The sequence below is a fragment of the Sciurus vulgaris genome (assembly GCF_902686455.1).
Source record: "Sciurus vulgaris genome assembly, chromosome: 4".
Taxonomy (NCBI): domain Eukaryota; kingdom Metazoa; phylum Chordata; class Mammalia; order Rodentia; family Sciuridae; genus Sciurus; species Sciurus vulgaris.
Genome location: NC_136464.1, coordinates 32,064,880 through 32,080,121, shown reverse-complemented (window position 1 = coordinate 32,080,121; position 15,242 = coordinate 32,064,880). Strand labels below are relative to the sequence as shown.

The following is a 15,242-nucleotide window of genomic DNA, read 5'->3' as shown; positions in this document are numbered from 1 at the left end:
CAACCTTTTTTGGGCTCATTCTGTCTCCCCCATTACTTTGGTGCTTCCCAGAGTTTCTTCTCAGGTCTGTTTCTCTCTCTGTTCACCATCATCTCTTCCAAATTTAATTACCATCCAGATGCTGCCGATTCCAAATTCCATCATCCCGATTGATTTTCTCTCATAAATTTCAGAGACAAACCTCCAACTACTGTCTAGATACTTAAAAACTAACATTTACAAAACTATAATCTACAAACTAGTTCCAATGGTCCCTATCTTGGTGTAGAGTACTGCCACCCACCTACTGTCCACCCATTGGCCAAGCCAAAAGCCTGGATCTTCCTTCCCCTCCTTCAGCACCTAGATCCAGTCTCCATATCTACTATGGCTAAATGTTTATATCCCCTTTAAAATTCAGGTGTTGAAACTTAATCACCAATGTGTACAAATTAAAGAGGTGGAGATTTGGGGAAGTCATGAGGGTGGAACCCTAGTGAATGGGATTAAGTCCTGTATAAAAGATGCTTCACCCATTGTTCAGTCCATTTTTGCCCTTCTGCCTTCTGCATGTGAGGACACAGTATTCAAGGTTCCATCCTGAAAGTAGAGAGCAGCCCTCACAAACACTGAATCTGCCAGCACTTTGATCTTGGGATTTTCTAGCCTCCAGAACTGCGAGAAAATAAATTTCCATTTTTTATAAATTATCCAGTCTGTGGCATTTTGTTATAGCAACAGGAATGTACTAAGACAGTGTCCAATGGATATGACTTTCTTGCTGCTTCTGAATGAAGGGATGGCATTCCCTTTTACCCATCCATACCCCATGTCCTCTTTTCTCTGGATCCTTATCAGTCTCCCTCCTTCAAGTCTTGGTTCCTCTGATCTTTGCTCCACCACAATGGTCTTTCCAAGACATAAACCTGCCTATCTTCTGCCTATTTAAACTCCCTCAATGAACCCCCATGAGCCATTGGAATCCTTAGCTCCTCAGTGCTATTCCCTTTCCCTTTCCCATCATCCTCTCTCCAGTCCCCTCCGGCCACCAAAAACCACCATCCACTTGAGATGGATTCATAGCCCCCTTGAATGTGCCCCTGCGGACACTGCTCCCTATGCTGTGGTGCCCTCCCTCCTTTCCCCAGGACTCAGGTCAGAGGTCTTCAGTCTTGGCAGCTCGCCCAGCTCCTCTCTCCCACCTTGCTCTGCCTTTCCCTTGTCCACTCTGGTGGATTCTGTTGCCTGTCTCTCTATGACGCAGAGCTCGGGGGCCCCAGGCTCTATGCCTCATGTCGGATCCCCTCTACCTGGCCCAGGCCTGGCACATAGGTGCTCAGAAAATGTTGGCTAAATAAATGGATAGATGCCTGAACAGAGGAATAGAAGAGGTAGAACTTGAGAAAATGATAGGAATGTTTATTTACTTTCAATTATGGGATGGAGCTCCTAGGCAGCATTTTTTTAATACTCTGGAATATTGATACATTAAATAAATATATAGTGTATATATGAATATATCAAATAAAAACATATTTAAATAAATATTTACTACTAATGAGGTAGATTCTTACACTCAGATTCTAGAATAAACAAGTGGTGATGGAGACCAAAGAATTCTGAAAATTGCATAGGTCAGTATCTATAAGGAGTTTAGAACAGTTAGTTGCCTGGCTCTGGTAAGCACACAAGAAATGTTAATTATAATAATAATAATAAACTGATATATCATTGATCAATATTGTCACAGAAAAAGAGACTAGAAGAAAACAAATGTAAAGCAAAGATAATGGATAACTTTCCTCTTTAGCTTTTCTCATGAAAAAAAAAATCTTACTTTTATCCTCAGAAGTGATAAAATGGAGGTAATTCGATCTGCTTGCAGAGGAGACTTCTGTGTTAGCTGTAGACACCTCGGTTCAGGGCTCTGCGTGGCCTAGTGTAAGAGCCACTCCCCTGTCACACGTCACACACCCCTCCCTCGCTCCCCCTCCACACACACATATGCACTTACATTGGGGCTGCTCTGACCTTCATCCAGTCTTTCCCCTCTGGAGTTCCAAGGCCTCCGGGGACTGACCATTTAGGTGGGCCTGGATTCTCATACGGACCATCCTTTGCTCAGTAATTGGGTAAGAGATCCCAGCTTTTTTTCCTGGGCAGCTGAGGGCTTGACTGGGCTGTGGGACTCCTCTGAGCTGTGAGGGAGCTGTGGCCTCCTGGAGCCTTCTCTGAAGGGCTTTCTTGCTCTTGGGTTCTCACTCCTCTGCCTCTCCTCCCACAGCCTCTGGACTCCTAACAGCAGGGCTCCAGGCAAGCCACTTGGGCTTTAAATCCTGTGGTCACGTGATGCCCTCTTCACCTGGCAGCATCCTTCAATATACACTTAACTTACCTAATCAAAAACTCCTTTTGTGCCAGGTGCAGTGGTGCAGGCCCATAATCCCAGCCTCTCAGGAGGCCAAGGCAGAAAGATCACAAGTTCAAAGTCAGCCCCAGCAACGGTGAGGTGCTAAGCAATTCAGTGAGACCCTGTCTCTAAATAAAAGACAAAATAGGGCTGGGGATGTGGCTCAGTGGTCAAGTTCAATCCCCAGTACATAATACTAATAATACTAATACTAATACTAATAGTAAATGAAAAGGTCTGGGAATGTGGCTAAGTGGTTAAGCACCCCTGGGATCAATCCCTGGTACCAAAAACAAACAAAAAAGCCTTCTTTTTTTATTTAGATTTTCTACAAGTCCATCCCTCCCCCCCCCCTTTTTCTGTGACTTCCATGGCTTGGGGGCACTTCCCTCTCCAAGTCTCCTCTTGTGGGGGGAGTCCTTCATAATTAGCCAATCCATGTCCATCAAGGCCGATGCTGCAAAATACATCATAACTACATACATCCGGTAGAGAGGTGTTTATAAATCCTTTCTAGTGGCCCTCCTTGAGCTGTGCAGGAGCCCTCTGTACCTCAGCAGGGGTACTGCAGTCTTTGGGCAGTGACATTTCCCTTCTCAGCCCGCCTCTCCTTGCCACATCTGACCACAGCTTTGCCCAATGCTGTCTGCTTCCTGGCTCTTGCAGCAGTTCACTCCTCCCTGCTTCTTCACCTCTGGCCTTTCCCCAGCTCCTCTTCTCCCTCCTGGTGGGTTGGGAAGAACCTCTGCCTCAGTGGTACCCTTTTCCTTCATTCCCTGGCCACAGAGATCCCTCCATTCCCACCCCCCAACACAGCCACTATTTTTTCTCCATTTTGTTGTTTTTGTTCTTATTATTTTACTTTTTTGTGGGGAGTGCTGGGGATTGAACTCAGGGGTCCTTGACCACTGAGCCTCATCCCCAGCCCTATTTTGTATTTTTTTTAGAGACAGGGTCTCACTGAGTTGACTAGCACCTCACCGTTGCTGAGGCTGGCTTTGATCCTCCTGCCTCAGCCTCCCAAGCCACCTGTAATCCAAGCCTGGGATTACAGGTATGCACCACCATTACCGGCTGTTCTTATTATTTTATTTTTAAATTTATGATCAAAACATCCTAAGCAGGAAAGAGTAGGTAGGGCAAGCTTCCGCTAAAGAATGAAAGTTCTAGGAGGAATGCATCCTCCTGGCTATTGACCATGTTGGCTGGGACAGGCTTGAAAAGAAAAGAAAATTACTTGAAAACCCACTCCATCTCCCTGCTTCCCCAGAAAAATACTTCCTTAAAAGCACAAAGGAAGATTGTGAACCCAGTGCTGATTCTAATCTTTTCGATGTCCACTGAGCAATGCAATATCCTACTTGTGTTAAAGTCTTGTTACATTATCTAAGTAGATGAAAATTTAAGAAATCGAGACATAATTTAAAATAAAAAATACTTGTTGCAGAAAATTAAAATATAGCAAAATCAAAAGACTGCCATAAAATAAATAAAATAAGCTGCAATCTCATGAGTCAGCAGTAGCATTGTGACAATACAGTGCTTCCAGGATTTCTCCAAGTTTGTACAAACACAGATCTGCAGTCCCGCATCCACAATTCCAGCAGGTAAAAACCTCTAGAAACAGGAAGTTGTCTTCCTTTTGTTTTAAAGATTTCGGCAAATCTGTCTGGCTGCATAACCCCATCCAAACAGACATGACACTCTTTGTAGTCTTTGGTTATTCCACTCAATGTACATGTCCACAGGTTGTGCTGCAGAAAATGAACAGGTTTCAGGGTGAGTTGCTGCTTCAGACACACTGAGGGAATCCTATAATTATACATTTTTTAAAAATCTGAACAATTTTGAATCACAAAACACATCTGACCCCCAGAGGTCAGAATGGTGGACCTGAGTACCTAAAAGAGGCAGAGGTGGTGGTGCTGATGAGGTGGAGGGTCTGCTGTTCCAGATTCTGCTAAGCACTTTGCTCACTCCTGTGACACTCCTGAGAGGTAGACACCCTCATCCCCACCTCCATTCTACACAAGGAGAATAGGATTACATTAAACCTACTGTTAAACTGCTTGCTTTCAGTGCCTCACGAGCTGGGAATGCCTTCCGCATGGTATTTAGCATCTGCCTCATGTCCTCTTACGTGCTATCATTTCCCCAGTCCCCTGGTGTTGGACATCCCGGTTGTTTCCACACCCTTTCCTTTCAGTGCATTTCTCAATGACACCCATCAGTACAGGCGGATCCCCTGTGCCTCTCAAACCTTTGAACACAAAAGATAGCACACTCCAGAACTCATTGACTCCTTTTATATTCTCTCTCTCTCTCTCTCTCTCTCTCTCTCTCTCTCTCTCTCTCTCTCTCTCTCTCTTTTTTTCCCTTGTTCTGATAGAAATGTGCTCATTCCCTGTATGTCCTGAAGGGGATGACAACAGAAGACTCTGCTGATAGCTCTTTCTGCAGCTGAGGTAACAAGTCCTTCTGAAGAGGGGTCAGGCAGCACATCTTGGTGTCCACCACAAGAATGTGAAGGGATGACTTAGTAGGACAGAGCCCAAGCTGCCCACAAATGTCCCATGAGGACTGTAATAAAGTAATGCACCTGCCTGTCCTGACCCACTCTGAGCCCACTTGCCCACCAGCTGGAAGCCTCAGACCCTGGAGAGAGACCCTGTGTGGGGTTGCACTGCTTTAAACCTAGTTTTATGTGAACTTTACTGGCCGGGGAGAGACACCACCACTTGTCTTCCCCTTTTGACAACAGAACTTCTGGTTCCTCTTTGGTCGGGATGTATGGTGAAGGACTGGGGGAAGGGAAGGGACCAAGCCTAGGGCACCTTTCTCTGACCAATATTGAAAACAGTGGCTGAGCATTCCCATCCTGTAAAAGATAAACACCAGAGCCATTCACACAGGTGACAGTGGACCCTTCCTATCCACTTCCTCTTTCCATCTTTGAGTATTTTTCTTTGTTCAGCACTTGCTGAATCATATCCCAAGGTGAGAATTTGGAGCCATTGCCCCGAGGTCTGAAAGGGACAGAAGCCACCTGACCAGGATATGACCCCAAAGTGGGGCTGTTGGCTCACTGCACATGCTCAACTTGTGGGCCCACATCTTCTCTCCCTTCTTCCTCTAACTTAGGACCAGCCATAGAAAAGCAAAGTCTGGGAGGGGGAGACCAGGCTCTGTCTTGGAAGTGGTGACCTTCTCGAAAATGGCAATTAGGAATCACAAAGGGAGTGTAAAATGGTACAGTTATTTTGAAAAACAATTGGGAGGTTCTGCACAGAGTTAACTAGTATATGCTACAGGCATCGGCCATTCTGCTCCTAGATAAGTGAAAACCCAGCATTCATGAAATGATTTTTATATAAATGCTCATAGTAGATTTATTCAAGCTGAAAACAAACCAAACGTCCATCAGGTTACAAATTATAATATAGTCATATAATGAAATACTAATCAGTGGTGAAATTTTTTTTCTTGGCAGTGCTGGGGATAGAACCCAGGGCCCTGCACATGTTAAGCAAGCACTCTACCACTAAGCTACCTCCCCAACCCAGCAGGAATGAACTATCAATGTATACACAACGCTGATGAATTTCACAAACATGCTGAACAAAAGAAGCAAGAGTATATACTATATGATTCTATTTATAAGAAACTAAGAAAATCAATTTTGTCTATCATTGCAAAAAGCAGACTCCTAGCTCCTGGGGATAAGAGGATAGGGGAATTGACATATAAAAGGGACTGATGGATGTGTTCTATATCTTGACTGTGGTGGTGATTACATGATATGCAAATTTGTCAAAAATTATTGAAGTGTATATTTAAATGAATGGATTCCACTGTATGCTAATTATTCCTCAAAAAGTCAATTAAAATAAAATATATATGAAGAATATTAAATACAAATGTGAAACATAAATGGAGCTGTTTATTTTCCAGCTATTTTAACTTATTGCAATTTAGATTCAACTGTGTGATAATATTAGAAAATATATCACAAATAATTCTATCAATAAAGGAGTATAACCTCAACACCATCTCAATCAGTATTAAGCAGGTATTAATAAAAATTAACACTCACATTCTGAAAACAAAACAAAAAATGAATAGAAACTAATATTAGAAAACTTCCTTAACCCAATCAAAATTATTCATCAGAAACCAAGAAAAAACATCGTATGTGATAAACTAAGCATTTCAATAACAGGTGCCTGGTAACATGTATTACTCAACATTGTTTGTAGTGGAGGCTCATTCTGGAGTCACCACTGGGTCACAGGAATACACATGTACATCCTAGGAGATGCACATATGTGAATAAATGTATTGGAAGGATGCACAAGTGTATTTGCTTATCATAATGCTCAGGTATATGGTAAAGGCATTCATCCAAATAGGAATCAAAGAAGCTAGTTATTTGCAGTCCAAGAGACATTTCTATAAGTCGAGAAACTATTCACATTCCATGTAATTTCTAATGTCCTTCTCTGTTTTACATGCAAACCTAAGCCATGTTTTGCAAGGATTTAATACTATACACTAATTTTGGGGGGGCGGGTATTGGGGATTGAACCTAAGGATACTTAACCACTGAGCCACATACCCAGCTTTTAAAATGTTTTATCTAGAGACAAGGTCTCGCTGAGTTGTTCAGTGCCTTGCTAAATTGCTGAGACTGGCTTTGAACTCGTGATCCTCCTTCCTCTACCTCTCAAGCTTCTGGGATTACAGGCGTATGCCACCATGCCTGGCTACACTGAAATTTTCACAAGAATGAATACTGTGACATAATTTGAGAAGACATTATGCTGTTTTTTCAAACAAGATTGAGGTGTTGATCAGTTAGAAAAACCTTGTTACCTTTAACATAACTATAGATATTTGAGTACTCCGTATACATCCCTTTTTTTTTTTTTTTTTTTTTTTTTTTTTTTTTTGGTACTAGAGATTGAACCCAGGGTGCTTTACCACTGTTTTACCACTGAGCCAGATCCCCAGCCCTTTTTGTTTTGTTTTGTTTTGAGACAGGGTCTCACTAAGTTGCTGAGAGTAGCACTAAGGGTCACCACACCCAGCTATACATCACTCTTACATCTATCTAAATTTGTGTTGTTACAGTCTCGATGGCACTGTACCTACAAGTATTGGGCAGCTTCATTACAGCTGTTAGTTTAATTGAATATCAAACACCTACACATTGAAATAATACTAGCTTATCATTGAATACTTTTTAAGTCCTCCTTAAGTTCACATTACATTATGACATAATACCGATGATTTGAAAATCATGAAATTAGGTAAGTTATATTACCTATGAATTTCATTTCAGATTAGCAGAGGTGCTGTTACATAAATGTTGTTATAAATCTGATGAAATTGAGAATCGTTCTAGCACAAGCAAAGTAACTGAGGTAGAATATAGGAAAGGAAAAATAGACGTTGTTTGCTAAATGTATTATTAGGAAGTCCAGAGAGTCGATTAAAAGCCATTAGAATTAGTAAGACAGATTACTATGGAATAAATGTAAAAGACCCAATTGACCATGATACGTAAACATGCAACAGTCTCTTGGTAAGTTTGCTTTGCAAGCCTTAATCCTCACCCTAACCCGCTCCTGGCAGGGATAGGGAGAGGGGTATAGAGATATCCACAAATATCTCTTCTGCTTCGTGTAACGATTTTGCCTGGTATGGTGGTCAATACCTATAGAGGTGCAGAGCGGGTGGTTAGGAAGGGCAATGTCCACATTGTCCCTTTTACTCTCTTCTGTCCATTCCACCAGCTTCAGCTCTCAGCAGACAGAAACTATCCCACAACAATGAATGGTCTGCACGGGAGTTCATGTGGTCTTTTTTCTGTAGGATCCCTTCCTGTTTCTTTTCTTTTTTAATATTTTTTAGTTTTAGATGGACACAATACCTTTATTTTATTTATTTTTATGTAGTGTGGTGCTGAGGATCAAACCCAGTGTCTCACACGTACCTGGCAAGCGTTCTACCACTGAGCCGCAACCTCAGCCCACCTGTTTCTTCTTAAAGACAAGAGAGGCAGGAAAGAGGAGAGAAGGAGCAGGAAGAGAGGAGGGAAGTAGAGAGGAGGGAAGTAGAGAGGAGGGGAAAAAGAGGGAAAAGAATATTTTCAAAGGAGGAAAAGAAAGAATAGTAAAACAAAGAGGAATAGAGATGTATGATGTGTGTGTATGCTTAGAAAAAAGAATATGATCCCCAGTAGTAAAATACTTGGGTCATTTGGTTGCAGGAGGTGATGGGAGATGCTACAGGTGAATTTTTCCCTTTACAATTCTGGGTTTGAGTTTTTTTTTTTGTTGTTGTTGTTTCATTTTGTTTGTTTTGATGCAAGTTCTCCCTGTGTTTCTCGGGCTAAGCTCCAAGTCATGATCCTTCTGCCTCCCCTTCTCAAGTACCTGGGATAATGGGTGTGCACCAATGCACCTGGTACAGTTCTATATTTTTTGAACTTTACAATATGATCCAGCAATTCTACTTCTCAGTGTATAATTATAGAAAACAAATCCATGCAAAAACTTTTACACAAATGTTCACAGGAGATTCATGATAGAAAAGGAGTAGAAAAAAATGTTCAAGTGATGAATACATAAATAAAATGTGGTATATCTATAGGTTGAAAATTTATTTGGAACTTAGAAAAAATGATATTACTGATACATCTGTGCTGACACAGATGATCCTTAAAAACATTATGCTAATCAAAGAAGCGAGCCACAAGGGACCACATATATATGAAATGTCCAGAAATAAGCAGGCAGAGGAAGGCTGGTAGTTTCCCAGGATTGAGGAAGTGGGAGGTTTAGGGAGTGATGCCTAAGGGTGATGTTTATTTTGGGGGTTAATGAAATGTTATAGAATTAACTATGGCAACAGTTGTACATATCTATGAATATACTAAAAGTCATTGAAGTGTACACTTCAAGTGGGTCAACCTTATGCTAGGTAAACTATATCTCAATAAAACTGTTAAAAACTTTACAAGAAGATGTATAACATTTACAGTAATTAAAAACCAGTAATTTTGTCTGTTAAATGTACATATTATAACATGGATTTGTTATCTATTAAAGTTCTGCCTCTAAAACATCCAAACTACTATAATAGGACTCTCCCCTCAGGTTTCTGGATAATTACTTTTATAAATAGACAAGTTCTCTAACAAAAATGGGAAGGAACATAGATTAGGCAAAAAGGAAAGGAAAAAGGATAAACAACATACAACACTGAACAAAATGGAGACTCCAGAAATAAACTCAGTTAAATAAACTCATTATATGATATTGTGAGCTTTTTTAAAACTCTGGGGTGAGGACATTTTTCTTTGAAAGGTGTTGGAATAATTAGATAGTAATTGGAGAGGAAATTAAATCAGATCCTTATCTTAACAACATACTGCAAAAAGAAACTCCAGATGGATTGAAGTGTTAAATATAAAAATCACATTATATAAAATTGAGATGAAATAAGAATGGTGTATTTATCAGATCTGTGAAGGACTGATAAGTTTCTCAACTCTAAAAGCACTAGAAAATGTTTCCAAATCAGGCACTTGAATATGTAAAATTTTCAGGTCTGGGGTTGTGGCTCAGTGGTAGAGTGCTTGCCTAGCATGTGTGAGGCACTGGGTTCAATTCTCAGTACCACATGTAAGTAAATGAATAAAGGTCTATCAACATCTAAAAAATATTTTTAAAAAATATGTAAAATTTTCATTTCAACACCTTAACAATTAAAATTTTAAAAGCCATCATATAAAATATTTATCACAAGTATGATAAAGGGTTAATAGAAAAGTTTAATTCTAGCTATTAAAAAAAGAAGAGGAAGGAGGAGGGAGGAAGAGGGAGGAGTAAGAAGAAGAGGAAGAGGAGGAAGAAGAGGAGCAGCAGCAGCAGTTAGGCGTGTAGCTCAGTGGTACAGCATTTCCCTAGCATGTGTGAGGCCCTGGGTTCAATCCCTAGCACCACAAAAAAAGGGGAGGAGAAAATGGTCTGGGGGAAACCCAGTAAATAAATGGACAAAGAAAACAGACAGACAATTTGCATTAGGTGAGTTAATAGGAAACAGAAATATAAGAAAACTCATACTGCTAGTAATCAAAGGAATGTGAATTAGAGCGCTGGTTCTGTTGTGCTAACCTAATAGGGCTGCCTTGGGTCCTGAACTTGCCACAGCAAATGGACCTGACTCCCTTTCTTATTTTCACAGTGATCATTGAATGCCTGAATACAATAACCTCATGTTTGTGCAAGGTTAAAATGATCTCCCATTAGGTCTCCTTACCCTCTCCCCACCTTCATATCCCATATGTTTTCTAGGGAAAATATTTAATTAAATCTGTAAAAACACACTGCTTTCTGCTTCCTCCTCCTCCTCCTCTTCTCTTGACGTTATATGTCCTTAAAATGTGTGTGTGTGTGTGTGTGTGTGTGTGTGTGTGTGTGAACTTTTTAACCCATGAGTTATCAGAGGTCTCATGATTCCTTCAGATACTTCTAGCAGACCTTTTAAGTGACTTCTATGGAAGAGACATCCCCAACCCTCGTGAGCTTTCCCTGACTCCCAACACTTGCCTTGGTCTCTTCACAGGAACCTTGCCATTGTCCCTGCTCAACATGGCTCCACAAACACTATCTCTGTCCACTCCACACCCTACAACTTTCCTATCACAACATATGCAGTGCCTCCCTGGTACTGATCCTTTAAGCAGCTTGTTTGATTCTTGCCACATACCCTCCCTTTATTTATAAAAAAAAAAAAAAAAGAGGGCATTGCTTTTAAAGGAATGTTGTTGAATTAGCTAAAAAGCAAAAATAATTTAATTATAATATTTAAAGATAGTAGGCTGGTATATAATCTTACCTCACAAATTGAAGTGGAAAATTATACAAGGGTCATAAACTTGTGCATTCTTTTTTAGGCTATGAATGTGTGGGTGTAATAGAAACAACAACAAAAAAATGGTATTCTCTAAATGTATAGCCACAGGCAAAAAGTTAAATAAATTATGATCCTGCCTCCTTGTAAAAACTGAATGCATTTAAGGATGGACTCTTGCTCTAATTCATCCATGGACCAAGGACTTTAATGTATGACCTACCTAAAATAAACAAGCAAACAGAGCCTATTAGAATCTTTCTCTAATGCAGGAATTCCTATTGCCAATAAAGTGTAGGCATTAGAGCTGCATATCATCTACATTAGTGGTTCTCTAACTTTCGTATTCTTGAGAATCACATGAAGGGTTTGTTAAGTAAAGATTGCTGGACTTGGGGTGGAACCCAAGAATTTTCATTTCTAATCTTCTCCCAGATTATTCTGCTGCTGCTAGTCGGGACCCACACTTTGAGAATCACTGACCTGGACATTGCCAAGGGTGACTATTTCTGCACTGCCGGCAGGCAGCAGATGTGCTGAGAAAACTGCAGCGGGAATCAAACCAACCCTGCTCCTACCACCTTCCAGTTCTCAGAAGCCCAGCTGTACCAGGGGTTCTGGTTTTAGAGCCTATCTGACCTCTCTGTGTCCTTACACTGAACTCCTTTTTATATGACTTGAGTGATTCTCTCCTTGCAACAGTAAAAAGCCTGCCTAGATTGCAGGTGGCACACACCTGCAATCCCAGTGACCTGGGAGGTCAAGGCAGAAGGATCTCAAGTTCAAAACCAGCCTTAGCAACTTAGCAAGGCCCTAAGCAACTCAGGGAGACCCTATCTCTAATAAAATACAAAAGGGGGCTGGGGATGTGACTTAGTTCAAGTACCCCTGGGTTCAATTCCAGGTTTAAAAAAAAAAAAAGACTGCCTAGGACACAGATGAAAGGGTATTATGTTCTCCAGTGGAGACTTCGTTGCTATTCTGCTGCTGTGACTAAATGATCTGACCAGCACAATTTTAGAGGAGCAAAGGTTTATTTGAGGGCTCATGGTTTCAGAGGTCTTAGTCCATACAAGACTGGTTCCATTCCTTAGAGCTCAACATGAGGCAGAACATCATGGCTGAAGAGGGTGGTGGAGGGAAGCATTTTACATCACTGTGATCAGGAAGCAAAGAGACTCCACTCGTCTGATATAAATAAATAAACATATATATATATATATACATGAAATATATATATATATATGAAATATATATATATATGAAATATATATATATATGAAATATATATATATATATATATATCCCAAAACCTTGCCCCAATTCCAATCTCCTCCAGCCACATCCTACCACTTCAATTGATCCCATCAGAGATTAATTCACTGATTGGGTTAAGACTCTTATAACCCAGTCATTTCTCCTCTGAACCTTCCTGCATTGTCTCACATGTGAGCTTTTGGGGATACCTCCCATCCAAACCATAACAGAAACAAAGTTCATTACTCCCAACTTAATTCCCAGCCATTCCCTGGGAACCAAAGTGAACAGGTTGGATATATTTTTCCACATCTTTAAGTTCCGTATGCAAATGTATGCAAGGGTTTTACTATTTCTTTTGCCAAAAATAGATCATTCCATATTGGGATTCAGATTTTGCTCCTGAAATAGACCGACATATCTGTGGTTTAAATGAGGTGGAAATTTACTTCTCTTTTACATAATAGTCCCAAGGTGGCTGACCCAAACAGGCAAAGGGGTTCCATTCTCTGAGGTCATCTTAGAACCCCAGCTCCTTCCATCTTGCACTTTTACCATCCACAAGGGTTGCTCCAGTCACTTTTGCCTGGATGGTTCAAAGTGTGTCTGTGTTTCAGTCAACAGGAAGTGGGAGGGGAACAGGGAGGGCAGAGGGGAGAGGAGATAAGGAGGAGAGAGGGCATTCCTTCCTCTAATAGATCACGTGTAATCACTTCCCTTTGGCCATAATTTCGAATCATGTACACAATTAACTGCAAGGGTTTCTTGGAAAGAGTCAGTCATGTATCCGATTGGCTCTATTTGGAGGTTCTATTACCAAAGGGAAAGAAAAAGAATGGATCTTGGGACATTGAGCAATCTCTACCATGTGGACTTTACTCAATGCTCCGCAATTTACTGATTTCATAATGTCCCTCCAAGTCAGTAAATACGAAGACATTTTGATTTAATAACTGCCTAATATTTGATTGTATGGCCGTATCATAATATAGTCAACAATTCCTGCATTAGTGAACTTCGGGTTAAGTCCATTTTTTGTACCCATAAATTTTCTTTAACAAACATGCTATTCATTGCTCCTTATTTCCTAGAACTTTTGTTTCTGTAGGTTTACAAATGAGTCAGAGGATCTGTGTATTCTTTAATTTTATAGATATTAACTAGTTACTTCCTCAAAAGTCTATATATAATAAGTGATACATTTACCAGCAATGAATAGGAATCCTCATTTCTTCAGATTCTCGTTAATTCTCTGACTTTTGGCTCATGTGAGTAGTGAGAAGTTCTACTCCTCTGGGTGCAAATAAGGTCAAGGGTATGTTCATATTTTTATTGATGGTTTGAATTTCCCCTTTGCTGGTTCATATTTGCATCTGTTAGGATCCCAGCAGAAAACAGAATTCACCCCAGATTATTCAAAAGAAGGAGCTATTTACAGAGCTGTGAGCAGGGCTCCTAAGGCTGCAGGGGTATTATGGAGTACTGGAACTGTGAGGAAAAGCTGTCCCACAGGAGCCCTTGAGGTGGAAGCACCTAGCTTCTTCTGGAAGCACATCACCAGACAAAAAACTCCTGGCTTGTCTGTCCTCCACCTTCTAATTTCCTGCTGGTTCTCCTGTTGGCCAAACCTAATGGGGAAGCCAATCCATGAGGATCCCAGTTGGTGCAGCTTGCAAAAGCACAGATGTAGGTAAAGGAGGAGGAATCAATAGGGGAACAAACAGTAGCATTGCATCCCTAACCCCTTTTTCTATTGGGTGTGTGTGATATCATGATATAAAGAGGAAAGTGTATTTGGTCTCTGCCCTGGCTCCTCAGACAGCTCCTAAGACCCTTGTAGCTAGGAGCTAGCAGAATCTTTTAGGTCTAATATTAATCTTTGACCCTAATTCCTGACAAAGAGTTCCTAAGACTTTTCTAATTTCCTGGGAGATAGGAACATCTTCTGTTCTAAGGAGGCAACTCTTGGTGTGCTCCTGGGTACCCTCAGGATTGGGGCTAGTCACCTTGTGAGTAAAGAGTTAGAACTTTTAGCCTCACCCCTACCTCCAGGGTGGGGAGAGGGCTGAAGGTTGAGCTGATCACTAATGGCCATGCCCACATAATTAAGCCTCCATAAAACCCCAAAAGGACAGGGTTCCTACCGAGAGCTTCCAGTCTGTTGAAGGCATGGAGGTGCCTGGAGGATGGCAGAACCTCCCCATGTTTTGCCTTTATTGGCATCAGATCTGCTATTTTGCTTCTGCCATTATTCTGCCTCCCCCACACCATTTTATAACCTAGATTGCTAGCCCGTGAACTTTCTTGTCAGTTATTGGTCCAGATTGTTAGCCCATGAACCTCCTCGCCAGCCATTGGTCCAATTACTATTAGCCCACAACATTCTACTTAAGAATAGCTCCCCCGCCATTCTCTTTCTCTCTCTCTCTCGCCCTGCGGACAGACACTCTGCCCGTCCACTTAAAATTTCGTGCATGAGTTCCCGCGTCTGGAGTGGTTGCTGGGTGCTTTCAGCCTAAGACATCTCCTCAACTAGCAGCAGTTCATCTGTTTCTGTTTGTTGGTTGGTTGGTGGTATTGGGCATTGAACCCAGGACCTCATGCAAATGTACTTCCCCTGAGCCACATCCCCAGCCCCCATCTGAACCCTTTGTAATAATCTTTATATTTGGGCTAG

The 15,242-nt window shown here is 41.2% G+C and overlaps 1 long non-coding RNA gene across 1 annotated transcript; it reads left to right on the top strand.

The window, feature by feature from the left end:
- The first annotated feature begins 2,035 nt into the window (after positions 1-2,035).
- Positions 2,036-6,263, top strand: LOC306658818. Its single transcript, XR_013763159.1, has 3 exons — positions 2,036-2,111; positions 4,779-4,854; positions 5,880-6,263. It is a non-coding gene; the product is annotated as an uncharacterized lncRNA (long non-coding RNA).
- Positions 6,264-15,242: the final 8,979 nt, after the last annotated feature.